We start from the raw sequence: 19,653 nt of genomic DNA, 5'->3' as shown, positions 1-19,653 counted from the left end.
TGTGAGTAAAACGTTATCAAACAGCACTTCATGCTGCAGAGAAATCATTCATGAGAGGAGGAGTCAATGGATGCAGCAAACTTCAGTGCTGTCTTACTTTAAGAAATGGCCTCAGCCACCCCAGCCTTCAGCAGCCACCACCGTGATCCGTCAGTAGCCGTCTCCCTCAAGGCAAGACCATTCACCTACAAAAAGATTATGACTTGCTGAAAGCTCGGATGATGGTTACCTTTTATTTATTTATTTTTTTAACAATACAGTATATTTTAATCACGGTACACATTTTTTAAGATATGATACTACTGTACACTTACTAGACGACAGGATAGTGTAAACATAACTTTATACACCCTGGGAAAGCAAAAAAGTCATTTGACTTGCTTTACTGTGTTATTCACATTATTGACATGGTGTGGAATCACTCTGCAGTATCTCTGAGGTTTGTCCAAGCTTCTGTGTCCAGCGACTATGAAGACGACAGTGATGGGGAGAGAGTAAGAGAAGGTAGATCACTCTCTAATCTCAGACTTACTGCACTGAAGAACAACTCCAAGTTCATGTCCTTTTGCAGCAAAGTCACCTTCAGGGTTGGGAGGACTGCCCTTTAAGAAGCAGTAAGGAATAGGAAAGGAATAGGAAATGAAAGGAATAGTTCCCCACTGATGTTAGGGTCTCTGAAGCTACAGGATCCATGCCTACAGCTAGAGCATCAGCTTGGTCATTTATGTCAATAAAACGAAAGCAGCAACAGACCTATTATTATTTATAGCCAATTTTCCATTTATTAGCCAGAGTTTCAAAAATCTCTAGAATTTGTGTATGGAGTTAATACAGATTGGTGTGAGTTTCATGTCTTCTTTTTCTTTTTTCTTTTTTTTTCCCCCTCAATCACTGTCAAATGGAGATTCTAATGAATGATCACATGCTCCTAGATAGCTGGAAAGAGAAGGCCTGAATATTCCCACGAGTCGGGCTCAGTCCTGGAGTGACTTAGACCTGGCTTTGTAATCACAATTCGTGATTCCCTCCTGCTATGCACCGTTTTCTCAGAATTACTGTATCTTCTGTAATGCTTTGTAGCAATGTTAATCAGAGGAGGCACTAACCAAGGCCTCTAAGTTGACCTTATGACTCCTTAGCTGTGTGCCTGTGTGTGCGTGCACGCACCTGCGTCTTTGGGAAAGCTAATTAATTGCTTTGAACCTCAGTTTTCTTGCTTGTAAAATGGGGATATTAACGTTTATGTCCTGTTGGGCTGTTGGAAGAATTATATGGTAGAATATGAAGAAGTCTGGCTCATCCAATGTGGTACCTGTCTGACTGGAAGTGTTTTCCTTAAGGACAAGAGTTCTTATTATCAACATTGCATATATATACTTGAATTGTTTGGCAAATTTCCCCTGCTTTATTGCAAAACCGAATGTGCAGAGCATCCATTAGTAATCCCTCCTTAGCAAATGCTGCTGATTGCCTTTCCATATCTCTCAGCCCACCTGCCTTCACCACCAGCCATGATAGACAGTCGACACCTTCTCACCTCAGGGATCTAGGTCTTTCCTCTGCTTTGCCTGAGGGCTTTCAAAGGCACTTACAAAACCTAGAAGCCTAAGAGTTTATGCTCCTAGGGGCAACCTTAATCGCAACCAAATGAAAGGTATCTGCCGTCGGAGTGATTCTGAGACATATTCCATATGGTTTCTCAGAAGATGCTCAGCAGGACTGACCTGAAGTTGTCCACAGTGCAAACCCTCTCATTAATGCACTTTTTTGGTTTTTACTTTTCTCCTTTCTCTGTCTCACTGTCCCCATTTCTTCACTTGTGATTCCTGGATTGACTTTGCAAATAAATTCCTAGCCCGCAGGTGCTTCTCTCAGGGTTTTCTTTTTTTGGAGAACCCGAACTAGAACACATACCTCATGGGGTTTTTATTTTTATTCTTAAATTTATACGCAGTACACTTTATTTTTTTGGTGTGCAGTTCTTTGAGTTCTAACAATGTGTGTGTCTGTGTACGTACCACCACCATTAGGATTCAGAACAGTGTCCTCATCCGAAAAATTCCCTCCTACTGCCCCTTTGAAGTGAAACCATCCCCCACCCCAACCCATGGCAACCATCCCGTATAGGTTTTCCTTTTCAGAATGTCATGTTGTGTGCCACCTTTTACAACTGGCTTCTTTCCTCAACATAATAATGCCTTTGAGATTCACCCATGATGTGTGTGTCTTCTAAAGTTATTCCTTTTTGTGGCTGAGTAGTATTCCATTGTATGGATGTAAGATAGCTTATCACTTCATTGGTTGGAGGACATTTGGGTTGTTTTCAATTTTCTAAGATTATGACTAATGGTGCTCTAAATATTCACGCAGGTTTTCATTTCTCTAGGGTGAATACCTAGGTGTCGATTTATTGAGTCACATGGGAAGCATATGTTTCACTTTATAAGAAACTGCCAAATTTTTCCAGAATGTCTGTACAATCTTGTACTCCCACCAGCAATCTGTGAGAGAGTTCTAGTTACTCCACATTTTTGGTAGCACTTGGGTTAGTCGTTATTTTTATTATTTTAGCCATTTGCATAGAGATACCTTGAGATTTCATTGTGCTTTTAATTTGCCTTTCCCTAATGGGTAATGATGTTGAGTACTTTTTTTTCGTGTGCTTATTTGCAATAATTCTTCTTTGGTGAAGTGTCTGTTTAAATCTTTTGCTTACTTTTTTGAGTGATTTACTGTGTTGCTGTTGAGTTCTGAGAGTTCTTTATATATTCTGGATACAAGTTATGTATCACATATGTGATTTATAGATACTTTCTCACAGTCTATGCCTTGTTTTTTCATTCTCTTAATCAAAGGATTTTTATAAGGACTGAGTTTATACATGTAGCTTTTTGCAGGTGAAATGAACATGCTACATACATGTCAATTTGAGCATGAAATATGAAAAAGTTTGACTTTGCAGTCAGCCACACTGGGGTTTGAATCCTGGGTCAGTCGCCCACTAGCTGCTTTGCCATGAACTGTCCTGTGATTTTCCTCATCTCTAAGTGAAATAATGTATGTCAGGAGCTTAGCCCCAGACCAGAACATTACGGACATTCAATAATTGTAAAGATTCTATTCGTAGCACATCATTCCTTTTCCTCTCTTAACCTTTGCATAAACTTTTTTTTTTTTTCCTAGTTAAGATGATGCCTCTTCCAAGGGTTTTGCTTGACACACCCAGTGGGGGGCCAGACACCCCTTCATGGTGCTCCCACCACATACCTTCAATCACTGTGTTTTAAGCACAATGAGATGTGAGCAACTCGAGGGCCAAGATAATGTCTTTCTCCTCAAAAAACAATTTCAGGTCAAGTTTGATGAATGAATGAATAAATGAACAAATTCATCTCATGCTTTATCTGGGAATTCCCGGTAGAGGACTATCGTCCTCGGAGTATCGCCAAATTCATTCCCTTTAAGACAGCCTTAAATACCCCATGTGGCTGTCTGTGACTTACACCAGGACGCCGCACACGCTCCGCCAGACACTATATCTTTGACAAGTTGGATGCCGAATGGAGAAACTTGAATGCTCGCATCTATTTACTTTTACCACATGCCATAAAAATTAAAAATACATTGTACCACAAGTGCAGTATTTAGTGTTTCACTTTAATTACATTCAAGTGTGTTGCTAAATAGTCTTGAGAAAACCTTAATGACCAGCTGTTCTACCCTTTCCCCATATGTCAGAAATGGTTTCTGAAATCACATTCTGGGACAGTAAGGTTGTATAATTAGACAGTGTATAGTTAACACTTCTAGATTTTCCCCTTAAACTGTGGACCCTTTACGCTAACATATTGCATGATTCTGCGGGTTTGGCGCATTGCAATTAAATGACGTGCCAAACAGCGACGGAGATCTGCAAACTCCATCAGAACTGTTATCATGGCATCATTATTTCTTCATATCTTTTTCATCGTCAGGATGGCATGCTTTTGTGTGTGTGTGTGTGTGTGTTATGCAATATTCAGCATGTTTGGCTGACGAATAAACTTAGCAAAGAGGGCTCTAAATTTTTAATATTCCCTTCATAATGCCATTTATCTTACTAGAATTAGATGTAAGAGTGGCTTTTGCATTCTTTTGAACAAAGAGCTATGGCTCAAATACATAGCAACCATTTAAGGAAACAAAACAAAACTAAAATTCCCCCAGGTCATAAGAGAAGCCAGTATTTTCTGTCACTTCTGGTGGGGTAATGGGGATCTTATGTACCCCCAAACTGGAGTCGGAAGATAGAAGAGGTTGAATTTCGACAATTGGTTATTGTGAAAATAAGTCATTACTCACTTGTAGTGCTTGACTTGGAGCTTAATGAGTTGTTTTGAAACCGTAGTAATATTTGATTTGATTAAATTTGGCTAATTCTTTGATTTTTTGAGTTTGGACAGGAGACTGAACTAGAAATACAAAGCAAGGAAATGGAAAAATTCTATTGACTACAATATTCTTTGGCTCCCCTACTTCTCCCCTCACAAAAATTTTGGGACATCGTCCCAAATCACGAGTCAGAAGTAACTCTGATTTCTGATTGAGAATTACCCAGATAAATACATTAAGACCAAGTCATCGCTGGAGCTTTCTTGAGTTCCTAAGCATCACATCATTTTTTTAAAAAAAAGGTTAAGAGAGATCTTTGCTGTTCTACCACCGATTTCCAACATTTTTTTTTCCTTCTAAGCCTGAATTTCCAAAGACTTATTTAGATGTAAGCACTGACAGCCGTAATCGTTTTTAAATCTTGCTTTGTATCCTTAGTTATAATGTTGTTCAATTAATATTCAGAATAATGGAAGTGATGTGCTATTTTGAAAAAGACTTGAATACAGTCCAATGCTTTGGGAAACTGACTCTCAGGAGGATTAATCAGCATTTAAAACTTGCATTAATAAAAATCTGATCTCCCCCCACGGGGCACACATAATACTTTTCGTTTTTAAACATTTAGTTTAATAATATGGCATCCTTTGTCCTGATTTTTAAAGGGATTTTAAAATTGAGCTCCTTCACATCAATTCTGCCTTGACCCTTGTGCATAATTGGACACTTGCAATTTCAAAATATAAGGATGCTCTTTTGCATGGTGCACTAAACTGGATTTCCATTATTGAAGAGAAGGGCAAGAGCAGACGACAACTTTGTACTTAACATTGCAGTTTTTTCCCCTCTCTTTATATCCAAAGAGTTTTCAGTCTTTCTTTAAAGCTCAATTATCCAAACCCAGCCCTCAAGAGAAAAAGAGCTAAAAACTCTCTTTAAATAATGAAAAACCAGCCCTCGTAATAGGATCTTTTGCTGGAAATGGTATACACCAAACAATATTGATAATTAGTGGTCTCTTTTTATTTGTTTTTAAATAAGCATAAATAATACCGAGTTATTTACATGTAAACAAGGATTTGGGTTCTAAATTTAAAATAAAATGACATGATGAAGAGTGAACTGGGACACAGCCGACTAAGGGCTCTGTTTGGCTTCTAGCTAAATGGGAATGAAATCAATTTTAGAAACAGAGAGGAAAGATGACTGTCAAAGCAGAATGGGGGGGACCCCAAAAAGCACCAACTGCTGTTTTATCCTCATTGGGTGATTGGTTGCTTTATGACCATAAATCAAGTCAAGTGAGCACGTGTTTCTGCAGGTTTTCTCTCTCTCCTTAGACCCGCGGCTTGCTCTCCGGCCCAAGGCCAGCCGCTTTTCCTCTGCGGAGACCCTGTCTGACACCGCTGACCAGAGGCAGAGAGAAGGGTCCCCTTTCTGGTGCTAAAGGTGACCTGGAAGGATTTTATTCTTCCCCTTGCAGGATTTTAGAAAAATCTCGAAGCTTCTATGATGAAGCGGGAGACACCGCAGAGCAAATTCTTATCACTGCTGGGCCATATTGGGTTTTTATAGCAGGCACAGCAAATGGTTAATAAATGCTTATTGAAAGAATCTCTTTAGAAGTCCTAATTAAGTGCCTGCCGGCCTGCTGCGGATGAACTAGCTTCCGCTCCGGAGAGTTTTGCTCACCTGGCCACCTTTCCAACAGAGGGGGCAAGGCTGCAGGCAAGGCCAGAGTCACTGCCCCGGAAGGAGCACTCGGGACGGTGGGGAAAGGCGTTCGAGGTAGGGATGGAGAGTCCGGAGAACAAAAGCATGTGATTAAGACAGGACTGGACAGCAAGTGTCTTCATCATAGATACACCTAAGGGGCATATTCCATTACTGAGGATGTTACAAACAGGAAGCTCAAAAAACAGGGAAGCCTGATGGAAGCCTTGGCGGCCAATGCATTTTACCCACAGACCAAGCACCTTTGTGCAGGTGATCTCGAGCTGGTTTGAATGGAGAGAGCAGGAGAGCCCCAGCTCTGTCTGGGCCAGTGAGTCAAGTCTCTTTCTCAGCCTGTTGAAAGGACTTTTGTTTGTTGGTTCGTTTGTTTTGCTTGCTCTATAGCACTTTTTTTCCTCCACCTGTAGCTGTTGGTGTGTGGGGGAAGGTGACAAAGCCCCAGGGGGTACCCTGCCCCCTCCTAGAGGGAATGGGGCAAGGAGGGCCTGCTCCCTGAAGACACTTTCCCAGGATCCTGGCATTTGGGGAATCTGTTAGCTTCGGGATGGGGGTCAGAGCATGGTGGGCGGGGGGGAGATTTTACTACCCCTCATTTTGTGGTCAGATTTTGAACATTTTAACAGGCTCAAGGGCGGCTCTGCTCCCGGCTCAGGATAATTTTTCTAAAATTCAGACAAGATTAGGTCAATTCCTTGCTTTAAAATGCAAACGACTTCTCTTAGCCTATTAAAAGAAAGCTCAAAGCTTTAGCATGACCGCTGGGGTATCTGACCCCAGACCTCCCCTCAGGCTGTTAGCTTTTCTTTAACTTCCACCTTGATTCCCTGGACATCTTGCCCTCAGGTAGGAGTAGCCTCGACTCCTTAAACCTTAGTGCTTTTCCTGACTCAGTGCGCTTGCTCAAATTATACTCCCTCCTTTGCACTTTGCCTGGAGAGCTCCTACTTACCCTTCAATGCCCTGATCAAATACTGCCTCCTCCCTATGGCTTTTCCTGGACTCCCCGAGGCTGTCCTCTGCCCCTGCCTTCTTCACCCTATTCCCCCCCCACATCCCCCCCCCAACCCCCTGCAAAGAGAATTAGTCACCGGGTTTCCCTGACTATAGCATTTATCACTTAGGCTATGAGTACTTTTTGTTATTGTTTCTCCCACAAAACTGGGTATTATGTAAGAGTTGGAATACTAGCTCCAAAGTTGTTATTTCTTAAGTGTTTGTTCAAGTGAATTTGCCCTTCAGTAAGCTGAAGTGTATTTCAAAATCTTAGAACTAAAAGAATATCAAATAGTTTATAGTTAAAAGTTGATTTGTTTTCCTTAAGTCTACCAAATATAATAAACATAAATTAAGAGCTTAGCCCTACCTTAAAATTTAAAAACTGTCTTTCGGGAGCTCTTTATTTCTTTTCTACACCAGATCCTAAGAAGGAGTGATACATCTAATAATCATAGAATTCTCCCTTTTTATTCCCCTGATCTCAGAAAAACTTAGATTTTTTTTTTAGATTTTTTTAAAAATTTATTTAGTTATTTGACGGATAGGGATTACAAGTAGGCAGAGAGGCAGGCAGAGAGAGAGGAGGAAGCAGGCTACCTGCTGAGCAGAGAGCCCCATCTGGGGCTTGATCCCAGGACCCCCAGCCATGACCTGAGCCAAAGGCAGAGGCTTTAACTCACTGAGCCACTCAGGTGTCCCAAAACTTAGATTTCTTGGGGTAGACTGTGTACACCAGACTGTAGAGTATAGAGTGTACAGTGTAGACTGTAGTAAAACTCCCTACCTCCAACAAGAAGGGTGCTTGGATATGGATCTCTGCAAAATATTTGATCAGATTCAACATAAACATTGTATGGTTTGCAACACAATGAGAGATAGCATTGAAGGAAGTTTTCTGCACTCTGATGTGGGTGGGAAGAGCAGTATTCCTTCTTTTCCTATCTGTGGTGGGGTCGGTCCCACACCCTCTGAAGTCGCATATTTTCTAGGCAAGTAGGTCTGAAGCTTAGTTGCCTGTAAGAATCATCTAGAACAGGTTGTGGAAAACCACAGCACACATGCTAAACACAGCATGTTTTTGCCGCAGACAAGTTCTGTGGGAACACAGCCACGCCCTCTGATTCTCCGGCTGTCTGTGCCTACTTTCACGCTAAAACCGCAGGGGTGGAGAGTTGCAACAAAACTGAACATATCTACTACGGGACTCTTTACAAAAAGATGTTGGCTGACCCCTTGACCTACAAGTTTCATTTTTGTTTTGTTTTTTTTAAATAACACAGAATGCGGGAGCCGTGCTATAGATGGATTAGCAATCGAAGAGATACATGCTGGTCATTTGAATTTTTAAGAAGCTCCATCCACATGGGATTCTGCTTACAGACTCCTAATTTTTATTTCTTACGAAGTTATCCATAAATCGTGCCAAGCAAATTCTCACAGCATAAGGAGTATCTAAGGTGAGCACAGTATTTTATCTATCTTTGCATCTGTAGTTCCTGACACAGCTCCCTCCGTAATTAGATTCTGGTAAGGCTTTCACTAAGTGAATGAGGGAAAGGGAAGGAGAGTAGTCTTAGATGGTAGATGCAACTAGAACCCACTGAAAATCAGTCACTTGCAAGTCCCCTCTTAGGCCCTGGCTGTGTGCCCGATTCCTTTTTAGAGCGATTTCTTTCTTTCTTCCAACTCCAAGCTAACCTAGAAAGACACAAATGCTACTGATTCTCTGTGGATCTGAAATCTTAAAAAAAAAAAAAAAAAAAAAAAAAAAATTCCAAGAGTATCAAATGATGCTTGCCTTGGTCTGCGTAAACATGGTCATCTTCTCATTGCTTGGGACATTTCAGGGGAAAAAAACTGACTCATCATGAGAAATGCTGCAGATGGTATATTTGGCATCACCAGCCTGCATAGATCAGAGATGCATTTATTTACATGACTTTGTTTGTATTGTGACCGTTTATCTGGGCCCTTGCTCCCATTTAACCTTTCGAAGGGTTGGGAAGGAGTGAGCCATTTTGCCCTTGGGATTGGATGGAGCAAGTCCCTCATACAGACCATGTTTGCCTTTCCTCCTACCTGCAAAACACTCATTTCTTACAGCATCAGAAAACATTTGGTTATGTTATCTCATGGGTCCAGGAGGAGTGTGGAGTGTGCCAAATTTAAGAGCCTTTGCCAAATGCCATGGTTCGCATTATGTAGACAGCACGCCCGTGGCACTGGTGCTAACTAGTTGTAGATTCAAGCTCTGGCCTCAAAGGCAGAGGATCCCCGTTAGTCATTTCCAACTGGGATCATGGCCTTTGCCTTTGGTTATGAGACATCTTTGTGTCTGTGCACAAAGTGTGGCCTGTAGGCATGGCTGACAGACCACTGTGCCTGACCTCTTCCGGGTTGGGACGGTGAGCCCCCAAAGTGGTGCCCAAAGGGCCTCAGACCCCATGGGTAACTTGGAGATGCTGAAAAGTGGGATGGTGCCTTAGAAAGGGCCTTGGAGAACTTGGTGCTAGACCTGGGAATCCCACCTCCTGGGGCGAGTAACTGGAGTTCTCATCTGTAAAATGGGCACAAGTTGGGGACTCAAGTGTTGGTTTCCTCATCTTTCCACAGAGCTCATCAGAGTTGTTAATGACGGCTGAGCTCCTGCATACGAGACACTGGGCTTCGGAGCTGGCACCAAGTAAACTCTCCATGGAAGTTTTTATTATTATTATTATTATCGTTATTATTGATATATGCAGCTTGCTTACTGCACATCGTTGTGAAGAGGGAGCTGCTGATGTGCTCTGTGAATGGGCAGAGCTCAGCTGGCGTGAGGAACGATTGCTTCAGAGGAAAGGAAGGGTAAGTTCTCCTAAAGCCTATCTGTCAAAGCACATTTCAGCATGACTTCTTGGTCAAGTATCCTGAAATTTTTTACCTTTTTTTTTTTTAAGACTTTATATATTTATTTGAGAGACAAAGAGTGCAGGTGAGAACACGAGTTGTGAGGGAGGGGGAGAGGCAGAGGGAGAGGCAGACTCCCCACTGAGCAGGGAGCCTGATGTGGGGCTCGAACCCAGGACCCGAGATCATGACCTGAACCAAAGGCAGAAACTTAACCCACTGAGCCACCCAGGCATCCCGTAAGTTTTTATTTTAATAAATTAGTTAGCATATGGTGTTCTATTAGTTTCAAGTGTACAATGGAGTGATTCGACAATTCCATATGTCACTGCTTAATCCCTGTCACCTATGCAACCCATCCCCCACCCACCTCCCCTCCCGTAACCAACAGGTTGTTCCTTTTTTTTTGTAGTTAAGAGTCTGTTTCTTGATTTCTCTCCCCCCTCTCTCTTTTCTCCCCTTTGCTCACTTGTTTTGTATCTTAAATTCCACCTATGAGTGAAATCATACGGTGTTTGTCTTTTTCTGACTGACTTATTTTGCTCAGCATAATACCCTCTAGCTCCATCCGTGCTGTTGCAAATGGCCCAATATTCTTGCCATAAGAAGCTACTGTTTATTTTTGTCGATTCTGGGGACTCTGTGCATGGGTGAGCCGTTGCTCGGATGTGCCGCGGGTGAGTGAGGAGGTAGCTGTAGTGCCGGTGGGAATGTTCTGGAGCAGAACCAGGGTGGGGCCTGCTGCCTGGGCTGCACTTCCGGCTGCGTGTGAGGTGGGCACAGGGGGACCACCTGAGAAGGCAAGCATGGGAGCCATCGACCTGGAGGAGTGTCAGGACAGAGAAACGGCTCCCTGGTTTGCTTAAATACATGTTACTTCATTTTGCCTGTGAGCCTTGTGGTTCCATTCCACAGGCATCTACGGCTCCGTCACTCTGCCGAGGCCCCACACAGAAGGGGCTGTGCTTTGAGGAAGCTGAGTGAAGTTCTCTCTCTCCTGGCTGAAACATGAAAAGATGGAAGGAATCAAGGCTGCCCTTGAAAATGATGTGAAGATGTGGGTGTACTAGAGCCTGTTATTTTTCTATAAGCGCATTACAAGGTTGCTTCACGAGGGAAGATTATTACCTTGCAGTGTTGTCCACCAGGTTTCCATGAGGTGTCTTAAGTGCAACGGGAAGAGGTCCCGGATGCCCCCGATGACAGCTGCTGGTCGTGACCGTGGTGTCTCAGAAGCTCTGGCGCCACACGCCTCACGGTTCAGGTGCCCCCAGGTGCCCTACAAGGCCTTGTTGGCGCCACTCTGAAACACCCCCTGGGGCCAAGCAACTCAGTAAGTCAGGCCAGTCAACACACACACATCTCACCTGCCTGGGGAAATTCTAGGCAGATAATGTGGGCACTCAAGAGAAACTTAAGACTAATATAATAATAATAATATTACACAGTATTTGTGAAAGACTTACTAGATGCCAGGCCTTTTCATACGTACATTACATGTGTCAATTAAGATTAGCCTCACAGCAGTCTAGTGAGATAGTTGGCATTATGATCACCATGTTCAGAGGTGGAGAAATGTAGCCTTTGAGAACTTAAGTAACTTGGTCAAGAGCATAGTCAGAAGGGGCAGGGCTGGGATTCAACCCAGGCTGATGGACTCTGAGCCCATTAAACCATATGTCAGTGGCCCTACAGACTTGATTTAGAAGTAACATGTAACACTTTCTTTTTCTTCTTCTTTTTTTTTTTTATGATTTTAGTTATTTATTTGAGAGAGAGAGAGAGAGAGAGAGTATGGGCAGGGGGAGGGGCAGTAGGACAAGCAGACTCCTCACTGAGTGAGAAGCCTGACTTGGGACTCGATCCCAGGACCCTGAGGTCATGACCTGAGCCGAAGGCAGATGCTTCTTGGACCCAGGGACCCAGGGGCCCCCAAAAGTAACAGGCGGCTTACAAAAGAAACAAAGTGTTGAATTAGGGGAATATCTGCTTAAGGTGTTTCTTTAACTGACTGCATTTTAATTTTTGGCCTGACAGATTTTTTTGTTATGGGTATAGGTTTAGTGAAAACTTAGTAAAAACTATGCAAGACAACTCTTACAGCCGAGGCCATGGGAGGAAGGAGGGAGGGCCAGAGGGGTTTGGGGGAAAAGGAAGGAAGGAAGAGAGAGAGAAAGGAAGAAAGCAGGAAAGACAGGAGACTTACAGATGGTATAAATCAAACCTGTGCACGTCATTATAAGTTCTCCTATTTTCTTTCTTTATGCTTCCTGCTTCTTTATAGTGTGCTCTCCTCAGAGAAGTGAGAAATGGCTAACAGCAACCTAGCCCTGGGTCTAGTTCTGTGTCCTCCATGGTGGGGGGTGAGGGGGCTGCAAATCACAGTAAAGAAGGAATGAGGTCTGTCTTCTCCTGTGTGCAGCTCCACCCCAGGCACTGAGGGGAAAGCTCCGGTAGACATTCCCTTTGGCCTGGGAGCAGGAGCGAACCACAGCCAGCCTCTCTCCTCACCCAGTCCCATCTCAGGGGTTCCGATGTGCTCAGCTCTCTGCCCGTCCTCTGGCCTGGCAGACAGGAGGCCTGGGGAAGATGGGGGTTTTGCAGGCCTCAGGGGCACGGCTTGGATCCACACCGGCCACTGCCCCTCGTGGGAGCAGCGGATGTGGGAGATCACGCCACGATGGAGAACCCCTCCTGAACCCCCAGCCTCTCCCAGCTGCCCCTGCAGGGCAGACCCCTGGGAGCGAGCCGAGGCGGCCACAGGGCAGCAGAAGCTGGTGGCAGATGTACAGACACAGAGCTGAGAGGCCGAGGGGCGGTGGTGGGGGTGAGGGTGGGGTGCTAGGGTAGCACTTTGCAGAGGGAGTGGAGAGTCTCCAACATCCTGAAGGGTTGCAAGTGAGAGGAAAGGAGAGAGGTCTGCCGGAGAGAAAGAAGCCTGGCGTGCACGGGTCCCTGCAGAAGGGAGAGCAAATGGGAGGCACCCAAGGACAGAGGCTTGTCTCCTGAAGCAGTGTTCAGTGGCTCCCGTGGAGTGGGACGTAGGCAGAAGGAGCACATCTCATCTATGTGAAAATGCCCGGGCAGTGACAGCTCTCGGGGCTGCAGAGTTAGAACTCTCTTAAAGTGCTTTGAAACACAAGAGAAAGTAGTATCCACCTTCTGAGTGGCGAGTGGCCGCCACGCAACCTGCAGCGTCGTTTTCACAGTTGATTGCTGCCTCTGGGTAATTGACTTAAGAAAATGGATAGCTTCTGTGTGCGTTTGTCCATTCTGACTTTGTAGTACGATTTTTTCAGGGGTCCTCTGGACTGCCTCTGTTCTCCTAAAATTCATGGGAAGCCCTAATCCCCAGTGTGACTACTTAAAGTAAAAGGAAGTAATTAAGGTTAAATAGGGGCCTTAGGGCTGCATCTTGCTCTGATAGGATTAATGACCTAATAAGAGATACCAGTGAGCGCCTGCCCCTGTCCGTCAGGTGAGACCACAGCTAGAAGGCTGCCGTCTGCTGTGGGAGAGAGCCCTCCCTAGGAACAGGATTAGCTGGTGCTTTCATCTTGGGTTCCCCACTCTCCAGAACCATAAGAAAATAAACTCCTATGTTTATGAGTGGTCTGCGGTATTTTGGTATGGCAGCCCAAGCCATCTAAGAAGGGAGGGAAAAAAATGCTCCATATATCTGTAAACCCAATCTCCTATAGGCTGTGCTCAGAGAAGGTTGTGAGCTACTCTTTGTAAAACCTTGGGAGTATCCCCCAATAGTCCACCTGAGCCCCTAGGTTTGTATTTGGGAGGCCAACGTTTATTTTGGAAAGTCTGGATACATTTTGAAAATGGAAAGTGCTGTATGGAAAGTAGCAGTATTATAGAAGTGAGTGAATAGAAGAAGAGAGGAGAAACCTAAAAAAAAAAAAAAAAATCCTATGGAGAGGAGAATGCTTAGACCAACTTTAGTACTGAATATTTCCTTTTAAAAAAAATTCATGTGTCCTAAAACCAACTCCAAATGGAACCATATAAACCAAACACTAGAACCAGGGGAATTTTCCAGCGAGGGAGAACATTTTGATAATATTAGTAATTTAGTTTTCTCATAAGGAAATAAAAAGGAAATTAATTCAATGATTTGTTACGAATAGTTACAAAAATGTACAGTTTCAGAGATTAGTGGGGACTGCAGTTCCTGCCGGAGGCAGCAATTTTCTCTGCTCTGCTAGAGGGGATGAATTATAATATTTTATTTGTGTTCGAGGTGGAAGAGGGGAACGGGAAGCTCTCTGGCTCCTGTCCCCTTATCCTGGAAAAAGTACATACATATAGGGAATATATTTCCTGTTTTCTTGCCTTATTGCATTTGTTTTCTTCCCCCCCTTATTAATATTTGCTTAAAATTGTCCCCATCTTTATTGAGATGTAACTAACATGTAATATTGTGTTCATTTAAGGTGTACTGCATGATAATTTGATACCTGTAGATATTGTAATGTGATTACAACAGTAAAGTTACTTAACACAGCCATCACCTTACATAGTCACTTCTTTGTGTATGTGTGGGAGGGTGTATATGTGTGTGTATGTGGTGAGAAATTTTTAAGATCAGCTCTTTTAGCCACTTTCAAGTGTATAGTATAAGATTGTTAACTATTGTCACCAGGTTGTACATTAGATCCCAGATATTGTTCATCTCAAAGCTGAAGGTTTGTATCCTCTGACCACCTTCACACATCCCAACCCCCTACAAACCGCCATCCTTAGCAACCACCAATCTATTGTTTCTATGAGTTCAGTTTTTTAGACTCTGCATATAAGTGAGATCATACAGTATTTCCTTTTCCCTGGTTTATTTCATTTAGCATGACACCCTCAAGGTTCATCCATGTTGTTGCAAATGGTAGGATTTCCTTCTTTGGCTGAATAATATTCCACTATATGAATGGCATATATAGAGATACACATACAGAGAGCTCATATTTTCTTTTCATTCATCTGTTGATAGATACATTGTTGTTTTCATGTCTTGGCTTTTGTAAATAAAGCTAAAATGAAGCTAGGGGCACAGAGAGCTCTTCAAGATTGTGATTTTATTTCCTTCTCTATATACTCAAAATAGAATTAATAAATCATATGGTAGTTTATTTTTATGGTTTGTTTGTTTGTTTGTTTGTTTTGAGGAACCTCTGTACTTTTTCCAGAATGGCCATTCCCATTTATATTTCCATCAACAGTGTACATATAATCTTTTTCCTTTATATCCTGGTTAGCACTTGTTACTTGTTTTCTTTTTGATAATAGCCATTCTAAGCTATGTGAGGTGATGCTTCTTGTGGTTTTGATTTGTATTTCTCTGATGATTAGTGATGTGATGAATGTGGTAGACCTTTCCATGGACCTGTTGGCCATTTGTAGATCTTCCTTGGGAAAATATCTTAGCCAGATCCCATTTTCAATTGGCTTATTGGGTTTTGTTTGTTTTTTGGAGTTTGTTATTGCGTTTGACTTCCTTATATATTTTGGACATTAACCTCTTATCAGGTACATGGTTTGCAAATATTTTCTTCCATTCAACAGATTGCTTTTTCATATTTTATTTTTTTCCCTGTACCAAAGCTTTTTGGATTAATAAAGTACCACTTGCTTATTTTTGCTTTTGTTTCATGTGCTTTTGGCGTGAAATCCAAGAAAACCATTGCTATAGCCCGTGTCAAGGAGCTTATCTCTCCCTGCCACCTCGTTTTCTTCTAGAACTTTTATAGTTTCAGGTCTTACATTTAGGTCTTAATCCATTTTGAGTTACTTTTGTGAGCAGTGTAAGTTAAGGGTCTAGTTCAATTTTTTTGCATGCAAATATCTAGGTTTCCCAGCACCATTTATTGAAGAGATTGTCTTTTCTCCATTGAGTAATATTAGCTCCTTTGTCAAATACTAGTTGATCATATATGCAAGGTTTTATTTCTGGGTTCTCAATTCTGTTCTAGTAACCTGTGTATCTATTCTCTTGCCTATTTTTTTTTTTTGATTACTCTAGCTTTTTGATGTAATTTGAAATCAGAAAGTGTGATACATTCAGTTTAGCTCTTCTTTCTCAAGATTGCCTTAGTTATTTAGGGTCTTTCATGTTTCCACATGAATTTTAGGATTTTTTTTTCTATTTCCATAAAGAATACCATTCGAATCTTAATAGGGGTTGTACTGAATCTGTAGATCACTTTAACTAATATGGATATTTTTAACAATGTTAGTTCTTCTAATCCATGAACACAGAATATCTTTTCATTTATATGTGTTTTCTTTAGTTTCTTTCATCAGTTTTTATAGTTTGAAAGTATACTTCCTTGGTTAAATTTAGTCCCTTAGGTTTTTTTTTTTTTTTTTTTTTTGTGAGGGGGGAGGCTATTCTAAATGCTGGGGTGGGGAGGTGTCTTTATTTCATTTTCAAATAGTTCCTAGTTAGTGTATATAAATGCGGTTGATTCTTGTGTGTTGATCTTGTTGTTTAGAAAAGGAAATGAGAGCTGCAGATAAGCAAATGAGAGATATCCAGAAAAAAAAAGAGAGAAACAATCTGTGAAAGATGCTGCCAAGAAGGGCCAGAAGGATGTCTACATGGTTCCAGCTAATGAGATGATAGGTCAAGGAAGGTCATGAGCACTCTTTATGCATCCAAAGCTCACATGAACTCTGTGCTCATGGGGACAAAGAACCAGCTGGTGGTCTGAAAATGGCTGGTTCCTTCCCTGCAAAAGAACACAGAAGTGATGAAGGCCACTCAGAGTCTTGGAAAGACCCCATCAACCCAGGGCACCATATAGGAATTGTCCAAAGAGATTTCAAAGACTGAGATCATGGAAGAGGTGGTAGAGGATACTTTTGAAAGCATAAATGTTCTGGAAGAAATGGAAGAAGGAGCAGAAGTGGAATTGATAAAGTTTTCTTTGAAATTACAGCAGGAGCCTTTGGCAAAGCACCTCACAATGAGCCTCGTATACTTCTAGAGACCAAATCTCCAGGAGGAGTAGCTGCCTTAGAAGATAAGGAGTAGGAAGAAGCTTTGGAGGCCATGCAATCCTAGCTGGCCATGCTCCACAGTGTGGGGCTACCTGCTTGAGCCATCAGGTTCTTCTGCCTCGGCCATCAGATCACCTGCACTCCTCTGACAGGAGGTACATTACACCTCTGTGATGCGGCATTACATTCTGGAGGAGGCTCTTTGTTAAAATCTCTTCACTCTCTGCAGAGGTTTGGAGATCTAAATGAGATTGTACTTCTAAGAGGTGGTTTAATAAATTCATCATTTTCAGGAGTATAAAAAGAAGTATTTTTTTTTAAGGAAGGGCAGAAAATCTGTCTTCTCTCAAAGCACTTCTGATGAGGACTGTACTTTTTTTGTTGTTTGGAAAACACTATATAAATAGATTTTAATAAATTTCTGCCTTAACACAGAAAACAAGTTTTTAGAGTTTTTTATATGTAAGATCATGTCATTTAAAGGGAGACAATTTTACTTCTTCCCTTTTGTTGGGTGCTTTTTATTTCTTTTTCTTGCCTGATTGCTCTGACGTTACCTTGATACCAAAGCCAGGTAAGTCCTCTGGCTGGGACTTCCAGTGCTGTGTTGAGTAGGAGTGGGCACCCTTGTTCTCTGCCTGATCTTAAAGGATCAACTTTCAACCTTTCACCATTGCATAGGTGGTTAGCGGTGAGTTTGTTGTATATGACCTTGATTATGTTGAGGTATGTTACTTCCATACCCAATTTAAGAGTTTTTATCATGAAAGAATGTGGAATTTTTAAAAACTCTCCACCCCATCTATTGAGATGATTATGTTAATGTTAGCTCTTATTCTATTAATGTAATATATATCACATTTATTGATTTGCATTCGTTGAACCATACTTGCATTCCAGGGATGAATCCCATTTGATCGTGGTGTGTGATCCTTTCAGTATGCTGTTGAAATCTGTTTCCTAGTATTTTGTTGAGAATCCTTGCATCTATAGTCACCGGGGTATTGGCCTGTAGTTTTTTCCCCTGTATTGTCCTTATCTGGCTTTGGTATCAAGGTAATATTGTAGAATTATGGCATGAATTTGGGAGAGTTCCTTCGTCTCCAGTTTTTTAGGATAGTTTGAGAAGGATTGGTGTTAATTCTTCTTTAAATGTTTGGGAGGATTCACTAGAGAAATAATCTGGTCCTAGTCTTTCCTTGAAGGTTTTCAATAACTGATTCAGTCTTTTCACTTATTATTGGGTGTAAAGATTTTCCGTTTCTTTATGATTCAGTCCTACCAGGTTGTGTGTTTCTAATAATTTATCTATTTCTTATAGGTCATCCAGTTTGTGGCTTAAATTGTTCATAATAGTGTCCTATGATCTTTTGTATTTCTGTGGTATCAGTTATCATGTCTCCTCTGTCGGTTACAATTTTATTTGAATTCACCCTCTTTTTCTTGGTTAACTAAAAATTTGTCAACTTTATCTTTTCAAAGAACTATTAGTTTTTTTTTTTTAAATCCATTCTATTTCCTATTCTCTATTTCATTTGTTTCTACTCTATCTTTATAATTTTCTTCCTTCTGCTTGCTTTGGTCTTAGTTTTTTCTTCTTTTTCTAGTTCCCTGTAATGTTAAGGTCTTTTTTGAGATCTATCTTTTTTCTTAATGTATGCATTTATAGCTATACATTCTCCTCTTAGAACTGTTTTTTGTGCATCCTTTAAGTTTTAGTATATTGCTTTTCCATCTTTGTTCGACTCAAAATATATTTTGATTTCTCTTTTGATATTTTTCATTGACTCATTGGTTGCTGAAGAGTGTGTTGTTTAATCTCACTGAATTAAACATTCTTCCTCTGTGCCCATGAGATAAACAGATGGCACATATCACTTATAGGACATTTGCTATATTTTATGTGTTTGCGCTGTATGTATGCATTTCTCTATGTGTGCTCCTTGGAGCAGAGAGTATGATTTTTAATTTTTATGTTGCCAATGGTTGCACGATGCTTAAAAATGAGTCCTGCATGGTCATATTGGTTTTTGGATTTAAAAATAAGGGGAAAACTGTAACAAGTTTATTACTACAGAGAGACAAATAGATTTGAAACCAAATATGTTCATTGAAGGCAGTGTAAGAGGGCTATGCAAGAATGCAAAAAAGAAAGGTGATCAGTTCTAAATGATGGGTGGTGGCACGGAAAAGATTCAAAGAGTAGGTGGTTTTGAAGATAATTTTAAAAACATAAATAGATGTCGGTTTGCTTGATAGGGATAGGGGAGGAGCGGTTAGATGCATTGCAGGTAGAAAAAAAAAAGTTGAGCAGAGACATGGATCATGGTGGCCTGAAGCAGCATTATGAATGGCAGAGATGAGAGATGGGAGGAATTTGCTGTGATGAGAACAGAAGAGGTAGACCAAAGTATGGTAAGAGAAAATTCTAGAGAAGAGTATCTGTATGTCATGCTAAGGAATTTGAACTTTATCTCAAGGATAATGGAGGTCTGTTAGAGGTTTTAAATCACAAGTGATATAAGTAGAACTACTTTTTGTTTTTGTTGTTAAGGAAGATCTCAGTTGCTGATTGTGTTCAGGAGGGTTTTACAAGGTTAAGATCAGAGTGACAGGTGTTTTAGGAAGAGGGAATGGTGGGGAGCATGTGGGAAAGCT

The 19,653-nt window shown here is 41.5% G+C and overlaps 1 pseudogene; it reads left to right on the top strand.

Moving 5' to 3' along the window:
* Window positions 1–407: 407 nt before the first annotated feature.
* LOC101693945 lies at window positions 408–17,456 on the top strand (annotated as a pseudogene).
* The last annotated feature ends 2,197 nt before the right edge of the window (window positions 17,457–19,653 follow it).

Source organism: Mustela putorius, unplaced genomic scaffold, assembly GCF_011764305.1.
Source record: "Mustela putorius furo isolate JIRA1106 unplaced genomic scaffold, ASM1176430v1.1 tig00003993_pilon_pilon_pilon, whole genome shotgun sequence".
In the NCBI taxonomy this organism is placed as follows: domain Eukaryota; kingdom Metazoa; phylum Chordata; class Mammalia; order Carnivora; family Mustelidae; genus Mustela; species Mustela putorius.
Note: the sequence above shows the minus strand (reverse complement) of the source record. Positions and strands in the feature narration are given on the sequence as shown.